At 38.7% G+C, this 27,389-nt stretch overlaps 1 protein-coding gene across 11 annotated transcripts in view; it reads right to left on the bottom strand.

Annotated features, from left to right (window-relative positions):
- SLC25A26 (solute carrier family 25 member 26) overlaps positions 1 to 27,389 on the bottom strand; it is a 138,287-nt gene that overhangs the window by 34,395 nt on the left and 76,503 nt on the right. The gene's annotated exons all lie outside the window — the stretch shown is intronic.

The following is a 27,389-nucleotide window of genomic DNA, read 5'->3' as shown; positions in this document are numbered from 1 at the left end:
TCAGGTCACAATCTCACAGTTCATGAGTTCAAGCCCCACGCTGGGCTCTAGGCTGACAGCTGGGAGCCTGCTTCAGATTCCCTCTCTCTCTACCCCTCCCCCCCACCACCTCTCTCACTCTGTCAAAATTAAATAAAAACATTTAAAAACTTAAAAAAACAGACAGGGAGAGGGAGCAAGACTGGGGGAGGAGGAGACGGGGGGGTGGTGCAGAGCAGGATGGGAGAGAAAAGGAAGGGAAGGGAAGAAAAGAAGGGAAGAGGAGAAGAGAGGTGAAAAGGGAGAGAAGGAGAGGCCCAGAGGGAGAGGAGAAGAAAGGAAGAGAGGGAGAGGGAAGGGGAGGAGGAGCAGGAGAGTACAAAGGGGTAGAGAGGGGAGGCAGGCGGAGGGAAAGAGCAGGCAGGAAACCAGAGAGGAGGCCACAGAGCCACTTACAGGAGGAAGTGGAGAAACAGGGAAGGAGGAACAGGCCAGTGTGGCGGTGGGAAAGCACAGCATGTCAGCAGTGCAGGGGCCCAAGAGCACAACTGGGCCTGAGGGCCGGCCAGTCCCCGCGGAAGGCAGGGAGAGGAGTCATCTGCAGTAGCCAAGCGTGACACTGAAGACAACCAGCTCACTCACAGTGAGTGTTTGCAGTCATGTGGACAGCAATACGCGCTAGAATGACCAAGCACTTCTCGTGTATCAGGCACTGTGCTAATAAGCACTTCCTAAGCTTTATTTCACACATCACAACAACCCTGTGAGACGGGTAGGTATTATTACTCTCCCCATGTTACAGGTGAAGAGGACGTTCGGGGATGCTGTATAACTTGACTGAAGACACCCTAAGAAGCCAAGACAATCTGACTCCACAGCCCCGTCTGCTACTCTGCCTGAAACACCTCTCAGTGCATTTACTGCACATAAATTCACCCACAGCACAACCTGTTTGCTTTCAATGACATTTTCTAAAATTGGAAAACAGAACCACACCTCCCTATTTCCTAAGACAAAAATACCTCAATTCCAGTGAACACCACCCACTAGTCTTGATGACATCCCATCACTGGCCAAAAAGGCATGGCCCCAGTACTGTTTTCTGTACTCACTTGAAAGGAGAGAGTAAAACGTGGACTTTGGACAGTGTCAATATGCATATGGGTGTGTGAGTCCGTGAAGGGTGTGTGTGGTAGAGACCACGATTCTGAAGGCATTAACGGACAGTTACCTTCACACGAATCGAGGGCATTAAATTACTTCTGAAGTATTTCCATTTAATCACAAATTACAAGTCTAGTATCATTTGCCTTTACTCTGCTGGAGTAAATGATGGCCCTGAGTTTCAGAGTGGACACAGAAAAAAAGATCTATCTTCTGCTCAAGCAGGAAATGGCAGTAAGAAAAAAAAAAAAAAAAAAAGGCAACAGTCTAGTTTAGGCTGACAGAGCAGAATCTCAGAGAAGCTGGCTGTCTTCAGAGTAAGCAGCACCCCACCCTGGATGTCAAAATTCCACAACAGGGGTGACATTTAGTTTAGTTTTTGTTGTCACCAAAATTTGAAAGCACCTGACAAAACGTCCATTCTGAAACTAAAGTGCTGTATTTTCAATTAACTATCAAGCCCCCCACCCAAACTGACTACATATTAGTTTTCTAAAAGCTTTTCTAAATTTCAAAAAAATTTACAGTGTGTAATAAAACACGCAAGAGGGCTGTAACAGGTACTAGGATGATAATGACTTTAATTTTCTTCTTTGTACTCTCCCCTCCCTAATGTAAATATTTCACATTTTAATAAGAATGTAAATATTCCACATTAATAAGAAGAAAAAAAGGCCTTACAACTTATTGTAATGGTCCACGGTAGCATTCTTTACTTCTTGATTAAAATAACCTGTAAAAACTTCATTGTATGTTCCCGGCACTTTTTTGGTACTTAAAAAAATAATAATAGATTTTGAATCCTGCTGATGTACATTTTGCCCATTTTCCTCTATTAAGTTATTCATTAAATTGTTCCTTCAAATTTAAAGAAGTAATGTAAAAGTCATACCGTTGGAATGGCCAAACTATTCCACTGGGTATTTACCTTAAAAAGTGAGCCGACAGTAAACCCCAATTTACTCTCTAAAACAAGATTAACTGACAGCCTAAGGTGATTAAATGTGCTGTAAACGCTTAAATAATTAAATTTACTTCTGGTTTCTGGTAGTGAAATATCCCTTGTAAGATCAACTCCTGACATGTAAAAATTTTTCAAATATTCTTCAAGTCAAGATCCTATCGAATGCTTTCGGTCGTTTACGAGAGGAACAAACAACAATGAAAATGTGCTGCATGCATGCGGAAGGAGGGCCGCCAGCAAACAGTGCTCCACGGCTAAAACAAACACTTCTCCAGGCTGCCCGAGAACACGGGCCTGTCAAAGAGCTCACTCCCTCCCCGAATCTGGTTTGGAGTTACATAACAGTGATGTTTCTTCAAAACGTGGAATTTTAAACCCCAAACAGATGTAAGCTGTTATTCCGAAACGTTTTATAGATGTAGAAAATGAATAGCTGCACTCAGAGGTCTTATATTCCAAAACACAACATACTCATTTTATTGCTCTGAAAGTTACAAAATGCCTCACTGTTGTGACCTTTTTAATGCCTCCATTTAAGATGTTTTGTTTGAATAAGGTTGTTACGACCCAGGGCACTAATAAGCGAGCGCAGTAAACTCAGCTCCCATCAAAGAGGCAGATGCAGAGAGAGAGAAACCTGCTAAAATTCGACATGGACTCCACTCAGTAATAAACACAGTAATAATTCTATACAAGAGCGCATGTGAGGATTCCAGGTGAAGTAGACAAAATCAAATATAGGTGTGGTGAGCAGGGTAAGAAGTGTTGGCCATTACTAATGAAATAAAGAATGTACAAAATTACGTGACGAACACGCTTCACCTCTGATTAAGTAGTGGACTAGAATCATCACTGAAGCCAATCAATGCTTTGAGCCTTGTGATCTTAAAACAAGTGTCCCTCATCTTATGGTCCTTAAAAAGTAATGAAGTGATTTATAACAAACCAAGGTGATACAAAGATAATGATATCTAAGGTATTATTTACCACCAAAATTCTATTTTTCCGTGGAAAAGTCGTATCAGCATTAACACTTTCTTAAAAATAAGACTTGATTATAAGCTACAATGAATACACTACTATTATGAATGATCTAGGAATCATAAGAATAAAAAAGTATGTTTTAAAAGCTGTGAAAGCTATTGTACCTTGGCAGAAATAATCCCAAATTCTCTAGCAATAAAACAAACAAAAAAATTAAACTTTCTGCTAAGATCTCAAATTAGAAAGATTCATACAGCATGGGATTGGTAGGCCTGCTATGGATATCACAATGGGTCCAAGAACTGGCCCATTCCGATTTTCAAGGGACCCTCCAAGTGACCCAAAGAGATTCTCCTTTTGGCTGTGTGACAACGTCCAAATTTTTGTGATTGATTTAGGGTTTTCCACTTCAGTGTTGCATTGCTAACAAAGCCATTCTCCTCTTAAATAGGCTGTGCCTTTTACCATTCACCCCAAGGGTAACAAAGGACAAATCAAGCTGAAGAAACCTTGTGCTTCAAAGTAACTATTGTTCCAAATTTTTAAATTAAAAAAAGTGACAGCCATTTAAAGCTGGTCTAGTGCTAGCTAGCATTTGAATTCTAACAGTAAACACACATTGATTTTTCAACTGAACAGCCATTATCCACTTATGTGCACTGTATATAGAGAATAGAACATCTACCTAATAAAGGAAATTAACCTAAAATTAGGAAAAATCTTAAGTGAATTATTCCTGAGGTTTATAAGAGATCCTATAAGTCCTAAAACATCTTTCCAAAAAAGCACAAAGTGGACAAAAGGGCATCAAAATCTAATAAAGAAAAGGAGATGCATGTGAGCAGTTTGATTCTTAAGTAAATCTTTTAGAACTCAGCCAGGAGCTTTGAGGATATCACCAATCATTAACTCCATGTGCTAGGCACAGCATATCCTTAGTGAATTTTGGCACTGAAGGTAGTGATTATGTGTTCTTTCTCTGCTTTCTACAGAATCCTCCTATACATATATATATATATATATATATATATATATATATATATATACACACACACACACACACACACATATGTATATATACACGTATACATACATATATATACATATATATGTATATATATGTATATATACATACGTGTATATATATATATGTATACATACACACACACACACACACACAAACACCGTTCTTTGTGGTGAAAGACTGAATGCTTTCCTCTTAAGATTATGAACACAGCAAAGATGTCTGTTCTCACTTCTGTTCAACACTACACTGGAGGTTCTAGTCAGTATAACTGGCAAGAAAAAGAAAAAAAGCAGAAAATTTGGAAGGAAGCTGTCACTATCAAAATGACATGATTAGGCATGCTGAAAATTCTGAAGAATCTTAAGGAATCAATATACAAAAAAAAAAAAAAAAAGAAGAAGAAGAAAGAAAATAAAGCAACAAAATCCCTAAATGCTAGCAGCAAATTAGTGAAAAACAAATGTTAAAAAAAAAATGTGTTTAAAGGTGGATTAAAATTCAACTGGGGAAAAAAGTTAACAGAAGACTCGTAGGACCTATGTATTTAAGTGACCAAATATTTTAATGAGAAATTAAAGAAAAATTAAAAAATACAGAATACATTGTCAATGGACTAGGGGACTCAATATTGCTAAAATATCTATCATCTGCCAAATAATCTATAATTTCAATGAAATCCCAAATATAATCCCAGCAGGTTTTCTTTAAAAAACAAGAACAACAACAACAACAACAACAACACACAAGCTGATTCTAAAAGTTACCTGACAATGCCAAAGACCAAGAATAGCTAAAATAATATTGAAAAATCACACCAAATCCTAGGAGACCAACACAATTTGATTTCAAGAAGTACTATAAAGACACAGTTATCAGGATAATCATCAGGACAACAGGCTTAAGCACAGACCCAACAAAAGAAAACAGTTCAAAAACAGTATTTTCAATAAATAATTCTGGAACAGCTAGATATCTATATGCATAAAAATGAAACGTGACCCCCAACCTCATAACCATATACACAAATTAATGCAGGATGAACCACTGACTTAAAAATAAAAGCTAAACCTATAAAACTTTTAAAAGAAAACAGACCAGAATATCTTGGCGACCTGGAAGTAAGAGGAGATTTCTTAGAACATAAGAAGCAATAATCATAAAATTTCTCAAAACTGAAAAATCAGATTACATCAAATTTTAAAACTTTTGCTTATCAAAAGGTGCTACTAAGAAAAATCCCAATGACATCTGTAGCATCAATAAAATTCATCCTAAAATTCATATGAATTGTCAAGAGATTCCAAGGAGCCAAAAGTCATTGTCTTTAAAAAAGAAGGAAGTTAAAGTTTCATATTTCATGATTTCATAGTACAAAGCCACAGTAAGCAAAACGACGTGGCAGTGGCATCAAGACATACAAATCAATGGAACAGAGAGCCAAGAAATGACCCCTAGCATATACATAATCAAATGGTCTCTGACAAGGGTGCCAGGACAGTGGGAGGGTATTCTCTTCAACAAATAGTGCTGGGGCACCTGGGTGGCTCAGTCGGTTAAGCGTCCGACTTCAGCTCAGGTCATGATCTCACACTTGGTGAGTCTGAGCCCTGTATGGGGCTCTGTGCTGAGAGCTCAGAGCCTGGAGCCTGCTTCGGATTTTGTGTCTCCCTCTCTCCGCCATCCCCTGCCCACGCGCGCTCTCTCTCTCTCTCTCTCTCTCTCTCAAAAGCAAACATTAAAAAAAAGTATCTTTAAAACATAGTGCTAAGGAAACTAGATACACACATGCAAAAGAATAAAGTTGGACCCTTACATTACACCATATAAAAAATTAACTCAAAATGGATCAAACATCCAAATGCAAGACATAAAACTATAAAACTCGTTAAAGAAAACATAGGGGAGAACTTTCGTGACAGTGTATTTGGCAGTGCTTTCTGGGATAGGACACTAAAAGCACAGGCAACAAAAGTAAAACTAGACAAATGGGACTACACCAAAATTTAAAACTTTTGTACATCAGAGTACACAATCACTAGATTAAAAGGCAACCTACAGAATGACAAAAAAAGATCTGTATATCAGGTATTTGATAAGAGATTAAGATTCAGAATATAAGGTTAAGATTGAGGAGTTAAAAAACTCCTACAGCTCAACAACAACAAAAACCTAATTTCTAAATGGGCAAAGATTTCAGTAGACATTTCTCTTGAAAAGTTTTACAAACAGCCCAAAATCGTGTGAAAAGATGTTCAACAGTACTAATCATTACAGAAATGCAAATCAAAACCACAGTGAAATATCATCTCGCACCCATTAGGAAACTACCATCAAAGAAAAGAAAAAAAAAAAGAAAAGAAAGGAACAAGTATGGGCAAGGATATGGAGAAACTGAGCCCTTTGCACACTGTTGGTGGGAATATACAATGACAGAGCCATTTGGAAAACAATAGGGCAAAATAGAATTTCATATGATCCAGCAATTCCATTTCTGGGTACACACCCAAAAGGACTGAAAGCAAGGTCTCAGAGAGGTATTTGAACATTTATGTTCAAAGCAGCCTATGTGGTTCCACCACAACCCAAAGGTGGAAGCAACCTAAGTGTCCACCTGTCCATCAATAAATAAACAAAATATGGTATGTGTGTACACATACACACAATGGAATATGAGCCTTAAAAAGAAGGAAATTCTAACAAATACTACAGAATGGATGAACCCTGGGCACATTATAACCAGTAAAATAAGCCAGTAACAAAAAAGACAAATACTGCATAGGGGCGTGTGGGTGGCTCAGTCGGCTAAGCATCCAACTCTTGCTTTCGCCCCAAGTCATCATCTCATGGTTCGTGGGTTTGTCATGTCAGGCTCCCTTGCTGAGAGTGCAGAACCTGCTTGAGATGCCCTCTGCCTCTTAGGGGCACACATACCCCAATGTTTATACCACTGCTTTCAACAATAGTCAAGTTATGGAAAGAGCCCAAATGTCCATCAACTGATGAATGGATAAAGATGTGGTTTATATATACAATGGAATACTGCTTGGCAATGAGAAGGAATGAAATCCTGCCATTTACAGCAACGTGGATGGAAGTGGAGGGTATTATGCTAAGTGAAATAAGGCAGTCAGAGAGAAAGACAGATACTGTAAGTTTTCACTCATATGTGGAACTTGAGAAACTTCACAGAAGACCATGGGGGGAAGGGAAGGGGGAAAAATAGTTACAAACACAGAAGGAGGGAAGCAAACCATAAGAGACTCTATTTTTTTTTTTAATGTTTATTTATTTTTGAAGGAGAGAGAGACAGAGTGTGAATGGGGGAGGGGCAGAGAGAGAGGGAGACATAGAATCGGAAGCAGGCTCCCGGCTCTGAGCTGTCAGCACAGAGCCGGACGCGGGGCTCGCACCCATGAATTGTGAGATCATGACCTGAGCCGAAGTCAGATGCTCAACCAACTGAGCCACCCAGACGCCCCAATAAGAGACTCTTAAATACAGAGAACAGAGGGTTGATGGGGTGGGGGGGGATGGGTGATGGGCAGTGAGGAGGGCACCTGTTGGGATGAGCACTGGATGTGGTATATAAGCAATGAATCATGGGAATCTACCCCCAAAGCCAAGAGCACACTGTATACACTGTATGTTAGCCAACTTGACAATAAATTACATTTAAAAAAATATTCAGGTCTATCAAAATGCAAAGAGATAATCTTTTAGGTATCAAGTTTAATTTACCAAATCATTGAAAATGAAAAAAAAATCACAAAATCACACCGGCTTTTACGCCACAAGTAACTGATTCTAACACACCATTCAACACTAACTCCTAGCAAATGTTCAACACTTGCATTAAGATTTAATCCTGCTTCCAGGGCTCTGCACACGTAATTATGGTATCGAAGATAACCAATGCATGTATGACTGAGCAGAATATAACTGTGAGGTCCCAAGTAGATAGAAGTTGTGCCCTACCTAAAATGATGAACTACTGGGGCGCCTGGGTGGCGGAGTCGGTTAAGCGTCCGACTTCAGCCAGGTCACGATCTTGTGGTCCGTGAGTTCGAGCCCCGCGTCAGGCTCTGGGCTGACGGCTCAGAGCCTGGAGCCTGTTTCCGAGTCTGTGTCCCCTTCTCTCTCTACCCCTCCCCCGTTCATGCTCTGTCTCTCTCTGTCCCAAAAATAAATAAACGTTGAAAAAAAAAAAATTTAATCCTGCTTCCAGGGCTCTGCACACAGTACTTACATGGGGTAATTATGGTATTGAAGATAACCAATGCATGTATGACTGAGCAGAATATAACTGTGAGGTCCCAAGTAGATAGAAGTTGTGCCCTACCTAAAATGATGAACTATTTTTGTCAGTTGGGATTCTTAAAAAATAAAGTTGGAAATACTTTTAAAAGTTTGCATTTTGTGTAATAAAGTTAAAAAAAATCTATCTTTATATAAAGACACACACATATGCACGCGCACACACACACACATACATACTGATGCATTTATTTTCATTGGCTTCTTTAATGAACTGTGGATCACCCCAAAATTCCTACAACAGTCACTCAGCAACGAGTGTGATACTTGTTAACAAAACCTGAGATTTTCTTCCGCTGTGTAAGAAGCAAACGAAGAAGTTCATTTTCAGTTCTTCAGTGTCGTTTCCAATATGTTAGGTTGTGTTGACTTAAGCCTTCTAAGAAAACAGCCAGAGAGTATGTATATAGCTGAGGGAGGTGCTTGAGAAATTTCACAACCAGAATTCCTGTCAAGATGTTAGAACTCTGGCACAGGGTCAGGAAACAGATGTTTTCAGTTGGAATCTCAAGCAACGGGAATCCCTTACAAAACATAACCAGGTTGTTCTTCAGATCTTTGTGTGCGAGCGAGAGCGGGCGTTTGCACGTAGAGTCACTCGGCTTTCTCACCTAGGATTACATTCAGCCCGTCCAGCCAGCACGCTTAGCACTTTCCTCAGCAAGCGTAAGAGAGGGGGAGGAAAAAGGAGTAACCAACCCCTCAAGAAGTCCTACAAGAGAAAGTAGATGATTTTTCTTATTATTCTACCAAATGTCCTTGTTCACGGAGGCACACGCTTATTTACCCAGGTTCTCCCCATTTCTGAAGCAATCCGTTTTTCGGTAATAAAGATGTTCTAATTAATGGTCTCCCAAACTCTAAGGAATAAAAATACAATAAATAAAATGTAAAAGACCAGCCAGGAGCAATAATCTCACCAAATATCCAAATCATCTGTATAGCTACATTCTTTGGGCATTAATGCAGAATTACAACTTGAATCATAAAAAAAATAAAAATAGGTCTGGATAGGGGTTGGGCCACATGGGTGGCTCACTTGCCCCCTGACCGCCTCCCCCACTCACCTATCTTCCTCTCTCAGGACCGCTCCCCCCCCACCCCAGCCTCAGCGGAATGATGCAGTGGGACTAAAAGCATAAGTGAAGATGCCCCACGAACATAAAATGACAAGGAGGCTGAGCAGCAGTGTGGCGCTGACCAGTTCACAGCACGGTCAGAAGAAAGAAGAAGGGGCTGAGGAGCCAAAAACAAAAGAGCAGCGGCTTGCTAAGGGCACGAAGGGAGAGGGGTCTGGCTTACTCCCCACTGCACCCCAGGGCTTGGCAGCACAGAGGGCTCACTAACGATCACACGAGTGAATGAGGCAAAGCGAAGGAACGGAGGAAGGGAAGGCAGGTACTAGGGCGGGTGGCAGAATTAGAGGAGAATCCAGGTCTTTTGGCTCAGAGCTCACTGAATGCTCTTTCCGTTTATGAACTAGTGATTTACAAATACTTCTTAGAACGATGTTCTGAGAGCTGATTAATAAGGGGGAAAATATCAATCATATGCAAAGGGAATAAAATACAAAAACATATCCCATTCATTTCATTTGTTAGTTAAGTCAAAAGTCAGATGAAAATGCACATACCATCTCCACATCCCAGGAAATAAAAGCTTTGGACAGCCACGTTATAAATATATCTCCAATGAACGCTTATTTACTTCTAACAGAAAACAGCTTTAAAACCCAGGTGGCAAGAACCATAAACAACCTACTTTGTACCATCAAAGAGAAGCCATGCTTTCAGAAGAGTAACCTGTATGGAGTTTAGGGCATTAGATAAATGAGTGTAATCAACTGCCACGAGACAGCGCCCGCAGTTTTCTGGTTTCTTTATCCTCAGTTGTGCTACGTGGGTTGGGTCCTATTATTTAATTGTGAACACTCTCCACAGCTGGCATTTGACCACAACCATGATACTACTGTATGCATGTGAGCCAATAAGAGAATAGCTGGAGAGACAGGAAATAAACTTTAGGATCTGATACAGATTTTTTTTTAATGATGTGTAAAAATAAATATTATCTAATAAAAGGAGGAACAAGAAATTAAGCCAGATTTTATCAGTTAGCTTTGATGCATGACCAAAAAACCCTCAAATCTTAGGGGCATCAACAAACTTGTTCTTCCCATTCACACTGCAGGTCAGCTATAGGCTGGCCATGGCTGCCTTGAGCCAGTGGCTTTTGTTCCAGGTGTTCTCTGATTCCAAGGCCCAATCAGAAGCAACAGACCGTGTCTGAGACATACCATTCTCCAGGGAAAAGGTAGAAACTGAGAGTAAGCTGCTACACCTCTTAGGGCTCTTTCCAGAACTAGAGAGAACACTCTGGTTTCCACATACCTTCCACAGACCAAAACAAATCATAGTGCCAAGCCTGACTACAGGACAGGGAGACAGTGCGAATCACTTAACCACAGGCAGGGAAGAATAATTGATCCTCTTACAAGGAAAGAAGCAAAGAAAGGAGAATTATAATTTTCCCACAGATCTTCCAACTTCCGTGTCCGATACTTTTCTCCTCACCGTTGGTTAACTCTAGGCCAAATTACATCCACAACCATTAGGAGAAAGATAAAATGAAATATCCAGGGCCAAAGAAGATTCCAGGAAGATGATGACAAGAGCCTAACACCTCCACCTCCCTCACGTGACCCCTACTACTATTTTCAATCCATCTGCTGCAACAGATAAACAGGCCTGATGTCTGTAGAATAGTAAATGGCATTGAAGGCTTAGGCCCTTTGGACTGCAGAACAGGAGACTGGGATGTGTACTTCTAATTTTTTTCTAGGAGCTGGACAAGTGCTCAGAGACTAGCCTCTTGGAACCCTGAAACAATGACTGTAAACTAAGGATTCTAGAAAAAGCATGGACTGTGGAGATCTGAAGACCCTTGGGGAGGGGGGGCAGGTCTCCCTAAATCATTCGAGGCCAAGGTGGGAACTGGACCCTTATGAGCCGACAAGGAAAATATGACAACACATAACAAGGTTGAGCATCTAGAAAGACAGTTACCAGTCAGGGCAAAGGAAGCAAACCCACAAGTGAAGAGAGCTATTGGAAGAGTAAGAGGCCCTTATGGATCAGAAAAATAATAAGCAAACTTAGTGAGATTTAACTACAGCAGAGAGAAATCTTCCTGCATCTAAAAACACAATTTTCCAAATAAGCCATACAGCAGATTAAAAGGAAGGAAGGAATGGATCATGGCAAAGGTCCAAATTTGTGGTCTGAAAGATCAAATGGAAAAAATGGCTCAAAGCAGCAAAAGAGAAATCACGATAGAAGAGATAAGAGACTTGGAGGACAGAACTAATGAGACGAACAGCAGTTCCAGCAGAAGAAAGATGAACAGATAGTAGTGAGGCAATAACAAAACACATAACAGAAGAGAATTTACTTGGGCCAAAGAAGGACTTCAATCTGTAGACTAACAGAGCTTACTTTATTCTAGACACAGACCTAGGCATAACCTAGTAAATGCCTCAATTCTGTAAGAAAAAACTTACAAGCGTGCAGGTGGAAAGAACATATTCCTTACAGAGGGGAAAGCTCAGAGGGCTACCAGACTTCTCACTTGCAATGTCAGAAGCTAGAGCAATGGTCCTAACAACTACTGGGAGAAAAGCAGATGCTCAAACTCTACACCTGGCACATAGAGGGGAAAGGTGTATGGATACTCAAATATACAGAGAAATGAAGAAAGGGAAAGAAAAGGTAATAATTAATGGAATGGAAAGGCACAGTAAAAACTCCAAAGTAACAAAAGTTAAAAAAAAAAAAAAAACGAAAATAACTTAAACCAGCAAAATTAAGAAAAGGGACAAGAAACCACAAGTTAAAACATGTAACAGAGGTGCCTGGGTGGCTCAGTTGGTTGAGCTTCTGACTCTTGATTTTGGTTCAGATCATGATCCCAGGGTCATGGGATCGAGCCCCATGTTGGGCTCCATGCTAAGCATGGAGTCTGCTTAAGATTCTCTCCTTGTCTCTCTCTCCCTCGGCCCCTCTCCCCTGCTTGTGTGTGCCTGAAAGAAATTAAGTTATAGTTTCTCTCTTTCTCTCTCTTTCTATGTAAAAAAGAAAGAATGTTACAATCTAGAAACCTCTATCTTACAAACATTATCTTTAGATACAGAAAACCCACTCTAAGGAATTTATAGTGGCTGATGCCTAGAGACAAAGTATATGGGTGTCATTAATACGGAAATCATTGGGTACATTAAAACAACGTCCACCATAGATGAGTCATTTACACAAATGAATCAGAACTGTAACAAGGTGACATGAAGAGACCTCTATAGGTACTAAGACAGAAAAACAAAATGCAGAAAACTGTGTATCAAATCAGCCATGTTTTACAAAGCATAAAATGAAAATTATTTGGATATGATTATCATACTGTGAAATCAACAGCAAAATGATATGCAAACACAATATTTATTGTTATTGATATGCGTTATGGAGGGCAAAAAGGGGGAGGGGGAGCGGAGAAAAAGGCAAAACAAAAAAAAAACATTTTTAACACAACACAGAGCAGGGAGGACATAAACATTCTTAGGCACTGTTATTTATTTATATGAATATGTGAAAAAAAGAAACATTATAAAATTTAAAAAGAAAAGAGAAAGCTAGAAAGACACACCAGGACAGAATTTTAGAAAGTCTGAGATGTCAGAAAAACAGTATGGAATTTATCCTCTGTCACCCTAGAGCCACAGTGCCTACCACCAGTGGCAAGCACATAATGTACATTCAAAATGTCCCCATACAGAATGAGAGGGGCAAAAAAGCAGAGGGAAGGAGAACCTGTGCTTCTTGTACAAAGGGCTGATTCTAGAAAGAGGGCAGGCAATTTAGAAGAAGAGCCTCTTGTACAGCCAATAATTAAGGCAACACTCAAAATCAAACAAACAGAAACAAAACCAACACTCACATCGATGGGGGTTATGTCCAAGGGACACAAGAGCCAACTGAAAGATATCCAATGACCCAAATGGAACAATTCAAGCAACCAAATAAAGTAGTACTGAATGATAATCCAAAGTATAAAATAAATATCCATGAATCACACTAATTTAATGATTGAATAAATGATTAAATTAGGGAGAAGTGACAAAGCTCTACAAAAGAATTCCAAATAATTCATGCAGATAAGATAAAGCACACCTGTTTACTCCTTAAATGTGGGCTGCACACAGTGATTTCCTTGCAAATAGGAGAGTATGGAAAGGGGGAAAGAGTAACTCTATAGTATAGACACCTGACAAGCACTACCTCAGCCAGGTGATCAAGGCCGATATTAATAGTGATAACTAGTATTGAGAGTATGAACCCTAACATCAGTCTATTCATGAGATAGACACCAGATACATTCCAACAAAAAAAACATTCTACAACCAGAGGTGATGACCGGAACTCCCAACCTGTCAAGGTCATCAAAAACAAAGTCTGGGAAACAATCTAGAAGAGCCTACGGACGCATGATAACCAAGTATGTGATATCCTAGATGGGATCCCAGAAAAGAAAAAAGACATTAAAACCAAGGAAATCTGAGTAAACTAAAGACTTTGGTTTATTACAATGTATCAATATTGGCTCCTTAATTGTAACAGATGTATCATACTGAGAAAGATATTAATAACGGGGGAATAGGGTATAGAGAATATGGTAACTCTGTATTATCTTGTATTATAATACTCTAAACTGAAAACAGTTCTAAAAAATAAAGTTTATTAAAAAACAAAGAAGCACTCAAATAAGTTTTTAAAGATATTTTACAAGTTTAACAAGAGAATTTATATGAAATTATTACAATATATAATATAAATTGTACATAAATATTTAGTTTTTTTTACTTTGCTTATAATTTAAAAGAAGAAAAAAATGAAACCCAAACTAGAAGTTGGGTGGTATGTTTGAAAAGCTGAAAAAATATGTATACCTTTGCTCCAGATTTTTATACTTTAAAAAGATACTCTGAAAATATACTTGAAATTTCTTAACAAGGAGGATTAGCTACAAGATTAAAATATTAATTAAAATAATTTAATTAACAATTTAAATAGTTAAAAATTAAAATAATTTAATTAATTTAAATTAAATTAAATTTTAAATTAAAATTAATTAAGGGGCCCCTGGGTGGCTCAGTTGATTAAGACCTCCAACTACTGGTTTCAGCTCAGGTCATGATCTCATGGTTTTTGAGTTTGAGTCCCACATCAGGCTCTGTGCTGATAGTGCAGAGCCTGCTTGGGATTGTCTCTCTCCCTCTCTCTCTCTGCCCCACCCCTGCTTGCTTGCTCTCTCTCAAAACTAAACATAAAAAAATAAATTACAATATTAATTGAAATATTCATAATATAGAAATAACATAAATTTTTAATAATTTAGAATATGTTAAACAAGAACTTACATATTTAGTCATTAAACTATGTGCTAAATGGACACCTCTTTTGGGGGGGGAGAATTTGTAGTTTGTGTTTTTTTTAATGGTTTCAGAAGTAGAACTTAGTGATTCATCCTTTACATATAACAGCCAGTGCTCATCCCAACAAGTGCCCTCCTTAATACCCATCACCTATTTAGCCCATCCACCTACCCAACACCCCTCCAGCAGCCCTCAGTTTGTTCTTGTATTTAAGAATCTCTTATGGTTTCCTTCCCTCTGTTTTTATCTTATTTTTCCTTCCCTTCCCCTATGTTCACCTGTTGTTTCTTAAATTTCCCATGAGTGAAATTATATGATATTTATCTTTCTCTGACTGAATTTGCTTAGCCTGATACACTCTAGTTCCACCCATGTTGTTGCAAATGGCAAGATTTCATGCTTTCTGATCACTGAGTAGTATTCTACTGTGTGTGTGTGTGTGTGTGTGTGTGTGTGTGTGTACACACACACACACACACACACACACACACACACCACATCTTCTTTATCCATTCATCAGTCAATGGACATTTGGGCTCTTTGCATAATTTGGCTGTTGTTGATAGCGCTGCTATAAACATCGAGATGCATGCGTACCTTCAAATAAGCATTTTTAGATCCTTTGGATAATTTCCTAGTCGTGCAATCGCCGGGTTGTAGGGTAGCTCTATTTTTAATTTCTTGAAGAACTTTCATACTGTTTTCCAGAGTGGTTGCACCAACTTGCATTCCCACCAGCATTGCAAAAGTGTTCCCCCTTCTCCACATCCTTGCCAACATGTTGTTTCATGAGTGAATTTTAGCTACTGAAGCTGGTGTGAGATGGTAACCACTGTGGTTATGATTTGTATTTCCCTGATGATGAGTGATGCTGAGCATCTTTTCATGTGTCAGTTAGCCATTTGGATTTCTTCTTTCAAAAAGGGTTCATGTCTTTTGCCCATTTCTTCAATGGATTATTTGTTTTTTGGGTGTTCAGTTTGATAAGTTCTTTTTAGATTTTGGATACTAACCTTTTATCTGATATGTCATTTGCAAGTATCTTGTCCCATTCCATCAGTTGCCTTTTAGTTTTGTGGACTGCTTCCTTCGCTGTGCAGAAGCTATTTATCTTGATGAGATCCCAATAGTTCATTTTTGCTTTTGTTTCCCTTACCTCTGGAGACGTATCGAGTAAGACGTTGCTACGGGCAAAGTCAAAAAGGCTGTTGCCTGTTTTCTCCTCTAAGATTTTCATGGTTTCCTGTCTTACATTTAGGTCTTTCATCCATTTTGCGTTTATTTTTGTGTATGGTGTAAGAAAGTGGTCCAGGTTCATTCTTCTGCGTGTCACTGTCCAGTTTTCCCAACACCATTTGCTGAAGAGACTTTTTTCCATTGGATATTCTTCTCTGCTTTGTGCAAGATTAGTGGGCCATACGTTGGTGGGTCCATGTCTGGGTTCTCTATTCTGTTCGATTGATCTATGGGTCTGTTTTTATGTCAGCACCATACTGTCTTGATGATTACAGCTTTGTAAATTATCACTTGAAATCTGGAAATGTAATACCTCCAGCTTCACTTTTCTGTGTCAATATTACTTTGGCTATTTGAGGTCTTTTCCGGTTCTATACACATTTTAGAATTACTTGTTCTAAGCTCTGTGAAGAAGGCTGGTGTTATTTTGATAGGGATTACACTGAATATGTACATTGCTTTGGGTATGTAGATTTGCATTTTAACAGTATTTGTTCTTCCAATCCAAGAGCATGGAATGTTTTTCCATTTCTTTGGGTCTTCTTCAATTTCTTTCATAAGCTTTCTACAGTTTTCAGCATACAGATCTTTTACCTCTTTGGTTAGGTGTATGCCTAGGTATTTTATGGGTTTTGGTGCAAATTGTAAATGGGATCTATTCCTTGGTTTCTCCTTCTGCTGCTTCATTTCTACACACCAAACACTTGTGTGTAGAAATGCAACTAAACGCGTTGATTTTATATCCTGCGACTTTACCTAATTCATGTATCAGTTCTAGCAGTTTTTTGGTGGAGTCTTTTGGGTTTACCACATACAGCATCATGTCATCTGCGAAGAGTCAAAGTTCGACTTCTTCCTTGCTGATTTGGATGCCTTTTATTTCTTTATGCTGTCTGACTGCTGAGGCTAGGAATTCCGACACTTTGGAAGAAGTAACAGTGATGAGGGTGGGACATCCCTGTCATGGTTCCTGACCTTAAGGGTAAAGTTCTCACTTTTTCCCCACTGAGGATGACATTAGCTACGGGTCTTTCATATATGCCTTTATGATCTTGAGGTATGCCGCCTCTACCCCTACTTTCTTTTAAAATACGTGTTGTTGTTGTTTTTTTAAATAAGTAAATAAATCAAATTGGGGCACCTGGGTGGCTCACTTGGTTAAACGTCTGACTTCAGCTCAGGTCATGATCTCACGGCTCCACATCAGGTTCTGTGCTGACAGCTCAGAGCCTGGAGCCTGCTTCAGATTCTGTGTCTCCCTCTCTCTCTCTCTCTCCACCCTCCCCAGCTCGTACACACACACACACTCTCTCTCTCTCAAAAATAAATAAACATTTTTTTAAATTAAAAAAAATACATAAATTATCCCAGGAGAGCACCGTAAATGCACATAATTTGGGAGTGACAAGAATTAGATTGTTTTATAAGTTACAACTCTGTAATTACACTAAAAATCATTGCTTTGTATACTTAAAATGAGGAGTCATAATGGTATACAAATTATACTTTGAAAAAATATCCTTGCATAAAAAGAGAAAGGTTGAAGATTATGAAGATATAAAGGTTGTTACAATTTTATTTGCTTTCTGGAGCACAATCATAACCAGAGGGGGGGGGGGGAAATCTACATTTTCTCTTCTCAAATAATAAAGATGAAGCCCCTCAAACATATGCTAAAAGCTGTAAGCCTAGGAGTCATCATTTTATTGCCCCTGTGGAAAACATCCCTAAATGAGAAGTATATTATTTGATAATTCTATTTCATATTGTAATTATAACATTTTTATCAAGTAGTTTCCTATATAAAATAGGGACATATGTTGAACCTACACAGCTACAAAATGAGTGAAAAAAATGACTAACAGTTAAACATGTAAAATCTGCTTCTAATAGTGCTCAAAATGAAAACCCTTATGACAATAAAGTTACAGAATAGTAAAATACCACTGAATTATCTATAAGTACAAAAACTGAAACAATAAAAGCATATTAAAGGAGACTTTTCCCCTTAATATGTTCCATATACTGAAACTCTAGATTATAATACAGTAAATTTAAAATATTGACTGAGTTACAAACATTCTCACAAAAACTCTCAGAAAATTGAACTACTCCTTCTTCCCTAACAAACCACATCCTGTCTTTCAGGCCAACCTACTGGAAACTCCTCAAGTCTGGAGTGGAGAAGACTGGGAGACGGGTAGGTTGGGGTGGGGCACACTGTCTTAATGAATCAAAGCTCCTAGATCATTTGGCATATAACAGGTTCTTATTAAATATTTCTTAAATAAGTTAGTACATCTCAGAAAAAAACATATGAAACAGAAGAATAAAATGTCTTATTCTAGAAGCTATTAATTCTAGGAGCTGACTTATCACCATCTAAATCAATATTAAAGTGGAGAAAAAAGATGAACAATCTGCCACAAAATATTAAAACTGACTGTCTTTTAGTGGTTTTCTTCTTTCATTTCACTTATATTTCAAAACGTAATAAATATCCAATTTTTAAAATGAAAAATTCCTTCAAAAGCCTTAATGGAAACTCACTTCAATTTTGCCTAACATTTACATTCATCCTTAGGAGTGGGGGTAAATGGAAAAAACAGGGAGATTTTTTTTTTAAAGCAAATTTACTGCAAAGTTCTGCCTTATTAGAACAGCATACAATACGGCTTGTTCCTACAGAAAACAATCCTTTGCTTTGCAGTCACTACCACTGAGATTCACAGAATTTGAATGCTTTCTAAATGGTTTGGTTAACAGAAGCATGCAGAATTTTTTAAAAATAAAGAGGTTCTTAAATATGATACGTATTTTTAAAAACTACAGAAAAACTGGGGCACCTGCGTGACTCAGTCAGATGAGCATCTGACTCTGGATGTGGGCTCAAGTCATGATCTCATGGTTCCATTAGTTCCAGCCCCATGTCAGACTCCGAGCTGGCAGCGTGGAGCCTGCTTGGGATTCTCCCCTCTCTATCTGTCCCTCCTATGCTCACACTCTCTCCTTCAAAATAAAATAAACTTAAAAAAAAAAAAAAACTATAGAAAAACTCCAAAGGAGGAAATGTGTACAAACAAATTAAATACAAATTAAATTTGAAGATAGACAATCTTTGACAACTTGCATATACTATAAATTTATCAGAATGAACTATGGCAATATGGAATTTCAATGCAAAATCAAAAAAAGGCATTTCACTTCTTTTCCATCTTTAAAATCAAGAATAATAAGGCAAACTCTTAGTGCTCTCACTATGTGTCAGGCACCGTTTGAAGCACTTTACATTACAAACAGGTTATAATATGTAACTAATTCTAATTCAACTCAAAAATAACCAGCATATATTCTGGATTTCAACAGAAATTAGCCAAAAGTACTACTGTAAATTACCTGTTTACAGGGTAATTTTTCCTTAAAGATAGTCTTTTCTCATAATCTAATAAGGAAATGATAATGTTTTCTTATAACATTTTAAAATGGTGCCATTTAGACAAAAGGAAAATTAAGGATACAAATATAAATGCAAACAATTACAAAAGAATACCTTGAAAGGAGAAACCTAAAGAAAACATAATTGTGTGTGTTTTACTGACACGCAATTTTTACTTATTAGAGAATGTGTAATACTCAATAAAATACACTTAAAGCTATTTCTTGAACACCAAGCTTTCTTTCAAGTAAAACTTTTATAATACAGTAGATGACTTTAGGAGGTCTAGAAGAATGAAGGATTGTTAAACAGGAGACAGACGTGGGTCAGATGGCAAAGTTTTAAGAATGCCATTGTTAATGGTAACAGGATAACAACGAAACATCTGAAAATAGGGGAGCTCTTCAGAAATACATAAGCCACAGCTGAACTCCTACCTCTTGGCAGGTAATGCCTTAAACCACATGCACCAAGTTTAAGACCATGAGGGCCTAACACTGATTCACACAAGGAGTGCCTCACAGAAGCAGTTTTTCCTATCAAACAAAATTTCAGAGGAAAAGGCATTGAGGTCCAACTAAAAAGAAATACTTTTTTAATGAAGTAATCCATTTTTTGAATTTGCATCTCAATAGGACTTTTCATTCTATTCTATTAATTGTGTGGAAAGAATACAAAATCATCACAATACAAAGAAAGATCAGCATAATTAAAAGACACAGTGAAATCATATATCTTAGTTTAATTCAGTCTCGACTGAAGGCCCATTAAGCATCCAGAACGAATACAGACCCTGGGAATACAAGGATGATCAATAAAAGGTCTTTGGCCTCAAGGAGACGACAATCTACCGGTCTTAAAAATGTTTTAAGAACTAACTATACCAGGGGTGCCTGGGTGGCTCAGCTGCTTGAGCCTCCGACTCTTGGTTTCGGTTCAGGTTAAGAACATGGTTCATGGGTTCAAGCCCCGTGTCAGGCTCTGTGATGACTGTGTGGAGCCTGCTTGAGATTCTGTCTCTCCCTTTCTCTTCACCCCCTCCCTGATGCTTCTCTGTCTCTGTCTCTCTCTCTCTCCATATATATATATGTATATGTATATGTGTATATATATATATATATATATATATATACACATATACATATACATATATATATATACATATATGTATATGTATATGTATATATATATTTATTTTAAAAAAAGAAAGAGCTAACTATACCAGATGTTACTCTCCTGAATATTAGTGACAGGCTCCACATCCCACGAATATCACAGGGCCTGACCACTAAGGCAGTTGAACTGAATTAGAGCCTAGATGGAAGTGGCAAGAAAAGGCACAAAGCATACAGGTGGGGGCCAGCTGACTTTCCTTCTTACAAGCTTATCCTTCTCAAATTCCAGGGCTGAAAAAAACAGGAAGATGGATAGATACTGAAGTTCTGTGGATACCCGCCCCCAGACACAGCTGCAGAAGCAACTCCTTATTTCAAGAAGGTTCTTCTCGGGGGACCAGTTCTGTGGTACCCCTTGATAAGAAGAATCATAATCTGAATCAGAGGAAGGATAACCAGCCTCTTTCAGCTACTAGTTTAATAACAAGGAGGAGAACTGGTTTGGCCTGCACATCTGCAATTACCTCTGTACTAGGTAAAAAAGAAACTGGGTCATTAGCACTGAAGGGTTTAGTAACTCCATTCAACTTTGATCCAAAAAATATGAGAATTCACAAACAAGTAACATTGAAAACAGTTTACAGAAAGAGGAAAAGGGGACAGGTAGGGACAAGAGATATACACATTAGCTGGTGTGTGTATATATACCCGTATGTATATACCATATACATATATACCAAAGTCATAATTATCTATGTGAGAATAATACTGTCAATTGCCAAAAATTCAAAACCCTTTAAGACATATTGCTGTGATACAGACAGGATGAAATATCCATTTTTTACTTGTATAAGCTACAAAGCTGGGCTGAACATGCAAAACTAACCAAGAATTTGTTTTGTTTTGAATGTTTATTTTGAAAGACAGAGAGAGAGAGAGAGAGAAGGCACATGCATGAGCAGAGGGTGAGGGATGCAGACAGACAGAAGAAAGAATCCCAAGCAGGCTCAGTGCTGTCATCAGTCAGTGAGGAGCCTGCATGGGACTTGATCCCAGCAACTGTGAGATCGTGACCTGAGCTGAAACCAAGAGTAGGACACTCAACCAACTGAGCCACCCAGGTGCCCCTGTATTATTTTTTTAATGAGGAAAATATTCAGTGGAACCCTATTTCAAATGATCTTTTGAGTGTAAATGATTTTTAAAAATCAGTGATAGTGTAATAAATGCACAGCTATATAACATGTCAATCAATGTAAAAATTCATTCCCAACTAAGAGAAAAATAAACCCAAAAAAGAGGGACATAAACACAGTGGTGCTTGAGACAAAGACCAGTTAGGAGGTTCCTGCGACAGGGTGGAAGTAAACAGGGCATGGGGGACTAAACCAGGCTAGAAGGAGTAGAAATTAGGAGATAGAAGCAAGGATGAGAAGTGTTGAAGAAGAACAGATGATGAAGCTTTGGCAATTGAATGTGAGTGCTGACAGAAGTCAAAGAGAACAGCAGGGTCTGCTAGTGAAGAGGGAACACAGAGTGTGATGTCTGTGCTATAGTCTGCCTTTCCCATTAACAGGATCTGTGACCCAGAGGTCTATGTTTCCTGACCTATAAAGCAAGCCTATTAGATTCTAAGATCTCTCAAGTCCCTGCCCATATTACAGTTTTAGCACCCTAAGGTTCCAAGATATTAAGTTTGGATGGCTGAGAGAGCTCTACTACAAGAGACAAACAGGGAAGTTAAGAGGATGCTATGCAAATAGAAGGCATTCCAACCTATCAGTGGGACCACAGATGCTTCAAAAAATGAGTTTAAAATTGACTGAAGACTATTTTAATGGTGTTCTGGGTTGCAACAAGGTTAGTGTAAAGAGAAAAAGCTATAAAGTCAAACAGTCTTGTTTGAATCCAGATCTGCCAAATGACCTTGAGCAAGTCACTCAGTGTCTCTCGACCTCAATACTGAAGCCATCAAAGAGAAGCACTAACTGGGAAGATGAGAGATAGAAGAGCTGGGTATCACATTTGGCTGCCAGTGGGTATTCAATGAATGGTAGCTTCCCTACAGGTGGTTCTACAGTCAACCTTATTTCAAGGTTTTTTAATCTAGCTACTTTACCTCACTGCTGCTGTCTTTAAGATATTTTTTTAAGGAGAAAAGATTTTATTAAAATAATCTGTGGCATTTGCTAATTTCTGTAATACTGGACATTCCAATAACACTTATGGGACTCACAAAGTTGTTGGTCAACAAACACATGTTTTCTTCAAAAACCCATCTGAAATTTCTCTCGCTGGCCCAGACAGGTCCTCTAGCTCCTGATCCATATGTTCAACTACTCTCTCAGCATCTCCACTTGACTATCACACAGGCAACTCACTTAAACTCAGTAACTCTTGTGATCTAGTGTTTCAACCTTCAAAGCCCATCCTCCCGAGTTCCCTATCTTGGTGAACATGGACACTATATATCCAGGTGACTGTGTTAGGGACCCATGGGTTGTACTTGGCACCATCACTGCATTCACAAGCTAGGAGCCAATCCTATCCTGTCAATTTGCTCTCCTAAATATCTCCCCAACCTGCCTATCTCCTTCCATTGCAACCCTAGTCCAAACTACCATTACCTTTCACCTGAACAAGGTGCTCTCTCTCTCTCAAAAATAAACATTAAAAAAAACCAACCAACCAAACAAACAAACAAACAGAAGAGAACAAGCAAAGTTTGGATTCATGGTAAGGAACCAGGGACAGCTACAGCATCTGTGTTATGGGCCAGTGGATGTGCAGGCACTGTGAAGCAGAAACAGAGTTTGCTCCTTCTTGCTATTCTTGCCACCTCACTTGGTAAGGAGTCAGTGCCAGCATGTCCAAGAGTGAGAAAGGGGAACATGAGAAATTCCCACACAGAATGTCTTTATGAATATAGGGACAAACGCACAGAAACCACTGAGCAAAATGGAGGCCTGGGGAAGGAGACCCCTGGTGGGGCTAACTTGTTTACGGAGTCTGAACCAGCATGATAACAATCCCAAGTGAGTAAGTACTAGAGACAGTGGTCCCATCTTTGGAGAATCCTAGGCTCCATGTGATATCTCAATGTTTTCTAAGCACTTCAACCATTCTGTAAGTGATAACAGCCAAACCTCTTTCCCTGTGACACAGATTTTCTAATCATACCATTTCACTTATCAAGCCAAGTACACATGATGTGAACATAGGAAGAGCTTTCTTTTTACAGGAGGTCAGTAGAAAACTCAAACAGCCTTGAAGGTCTCAAATACATTAAGAATGAGATTTCCAGATTTCCAAGCCAAAGAGGAACTTAGGGACAACAGACTCTCCTACATCCTTAAAGAAAGAATAAACCATTTTTGTTTGTTTTCATTTAAATATAATCAATTAAATAACATTCACAAAAAGTCTCCTCTACACCAGGACACTTAAATAAAACCACAACAAAATTTTGCCAAACACCGTCTATCCCACCTAAAGAATTTACGTGAGCTAATAAAATGTTGTTCAAGGTATGTATTGACTTTGAAAAGGAGTAAGTGCTTTTCCTAAACAATGGTTTTTTAAGAATACTTAGATATGCTAGGGGTCCTAGGCCTGACCTATTGTCATGTTTCACAGAGCTGTTTTTTGTCACTCAATTATATAAACAGTATTTCTCACAGTGCATGTTACAGTTTGAAGAGGAACTAAAAATAGAATTTTCACTAGAAACGTGTAAAATAAAAAGAATCTTTCCAACAAGAGAAGAATAATGGCTGAATTACTTTTCTGGGAGTTGCAAAATGGTTGAACCACTTTGGCTAAGAGTTTGGCAGCATCTATGAAGCTAAATCTGTATTTTACCCTATGACACAGCAGTTCTCCCCCTATGTATATACCCAAGAGAAATGAGTACCTAAACTCACAAGAGTCACGTTCTAGAGTGTTCGTGACAGCTCTATTCATGATACCAAAACCTGCTGACAACCCAAATATCTACCAACAGAACAAGTGGCATACAAATGGTGGTATATACTGTAAAAAATAAAAATAAAAATAAAAATAAAAATTATTATACATAGAACATGCCTGAATCTCAACAAAGGAAGGCTGACACAAAACACACAGCATGTGATTCTATTCACACGAAGGCCAGGAACAGATAAAACATCTTTAATGAGGAAAGTCGCAACAGTGGTTAACTCTAGGGGAGAGAGGATGTAAACACGAAATGGGAAGACCCCAAGAGCTTCTGGGTGAGGAATAAGTTTTTTATCTTCACCTGGGTGGTGGTTATGGAGACACATACTATGCGCAACACACTGAGCTATACATTGAAGACCTATCCACTTGAAAATATATAAATTATGCCTCGGGAAAATAAACCAATACAGGCCTTTTCCTAAAAGCAAAGGAAGAAATAATGATGGAAGGGGATACAAAGTGTCTACATAATAATATAAAACTTCCATATGGAACACAAAAGACAAAAGCCTTGGAGAAAAATAAAAGACAACCGACATAGCTGGGCATATATTTACAATGTACATGACCAAAGATTGATATCCCAAATATGTACCTCACAATTTATTTTTTTATTTTTTTTTATTTTTTGAGACAGAGAGAGACAGAACATGAACGGGGGAGGGTCAGAGAGAGGGAGACACAGAATCTGAAACAGGCTCCAGGCTCTGAGCTGTCAGCACAGAGCCCGATGCGGGGCTCGAACTCACGGACCGCGAGATCATGACCTGAGCTAAAGTCGGACGCTTAACCAACTGAGCCACCCAGGCACCGCTGTACTTCACAATTTAAGTACATCTAAGTACATCTGAGTACACAGAAGATTAAGTACATCTCAAACATAAAATTAACAAAGGATGTCGACCAGAAACTCTCAAAAGAAACACTAGCAGTAATCTCAAGCTAAGTAAGTGCGCCAGGTGAACGTGTCCTGCAACGAGGCCCCCCATCAATCAGTCAGAAGCCCACCAGGTATTCTACATGCGTTCAGTCACTTCCTCAAAACAAGGTGCAGAAATACAATACTTCCGCTTTATTTTCCAGCACTCTCCTAGTGGCAGATGGCACTTTCCTGGTATAATTACCAAACCGAGAAAGGATTTCTATCTTTCCTCCACTAGCCACAGGCAACCTTGGCCTGGAATACAGGTGAGTTTTGTGCTTGTTCTCCTGATCAACACCTCGAACTCACGTAGGGTCCAAAGCACAGACAGGCTTTTCTGGGTACTCCTGCTCCATCCTGGGATTCTACGCCACAAGGGGACTCTGTCAGGTCTTCGACCTCACCCCCAAAATCCTTCTTGCAGAGTAACGTAAGAAATGAGCTAAATGGGTGCAGATACTCCTGGTCCTTGAGACTTGAAGGAATTTTAAGCTCTCACAACAGACCACACTGAGCCTTCCAAAGGATGTTAGTATTTCAGGTATGTCCTTGTTACACCCTCTTTGGCTACACCTCTTCCCATTTACCAAAGGTGAAAACAGTTGTGTGCCCTGTCTCTTCTTGGAGACAAGGGCTTGTGACCCTCCGTAATTCAGTTTCCTTGGGTGCCTTGCAATCTCAGCTCTACGATGGGCTCAAGAAAAAGTACTGTTATTTTATATATTATCTCCTTGTGACACTATACATCCCGAAGAAAATCCTGTCACTTCATTTCAGAAAATATTGTGAAATAAACAAACACAGAAAGAGACTCATAAAAACAGAGAGCAAACTGATGGATGCCAGAGGGTGGGGGTGGGAGGGGGGTACAGAAATAGGTGAAAGGGATTAAGAGGTACAAACTTCCCCATAAGTCACTGGGATGGACAGTACAGCAAAAAGGAAATGTAATCAATAATACTGTAATGACTCTATATGCTGTATGCTAACAGTAACTACACTTATCACAGTAAGCATAGCATAAGGTACAGAATTGTTGAATCACTGTTGTACCCCTGAAATTAATTTAACACTGGATATCATCAACTACACTTTAATTTTTAAAAAAGAAAGAAAACATGATGCTATGAATGGAAATGAAAACACAACATATCCTAATTTGGGAGATTCAGCTAATCTGGCTCTTAGAGGAAAATATATAAATTTAAATGCTTACATGAGGGAAAAAAAATACCTAAGCTTCTAACTTATAAAACTGGAAAGAGAACAGCAAAATAAACCAAAGTAATAGGAGAAAGGAAATAATAAAAATAAAAGCAGAAAGCAAGGACACAGAAATAACAAAATTGAATAAAATCAATTTTAAAAAATTGATTTCTTTGAGGGTGCCTAGGTGGCTCAGTTGGTTGAGTGTCCAACTCTTGGTTTCAGCTCAGGTCATGATCTCACGGTTCGTGGGTTCAAGCCCCACATCGGGCTTCCCGCTAAGAGGAGCCTGCTTGGGATTCTCTCTCTCTCTGCCCCTCCCCTGCTTGCTCGCTCTGGCTCTTTGAATAGGATCAATAAATTTACAAATCTTCAGTTATACTGACCAAGAAGAAAAAAGACACGAATTACCAATACTGGGAATGAAGGAGGCATCACAGTAAAAGGACAAGACAAACTTAGATGAAATGGACAAATTCCTTGAAAAGCTGGCACAAAAGTAAAGCTGACACAAAACAGAATACCTTAACAGCTCTGTATCTGTCCAACATAGTACATTTATTAAAAGCCTTCTACAAAG

This window comes from Felis catus, chromosome A2, assembly GCF_018350175.1.
Source record: "Felis catus isolate Fca126 chromosome A2, F.catus_Fca126_mat1.0, whole genome shotgun sequence".
NCBI lineage: Eukaryota > Metazoa > Chordata > Mammalia > Carnivora > Felidae > Felis > Felis catus.
The sequence above is the reverse complement of the archived record's forward strand: the minus strand, read 5'-3'. Positions and strand labels throughout refer to the sequence as shown.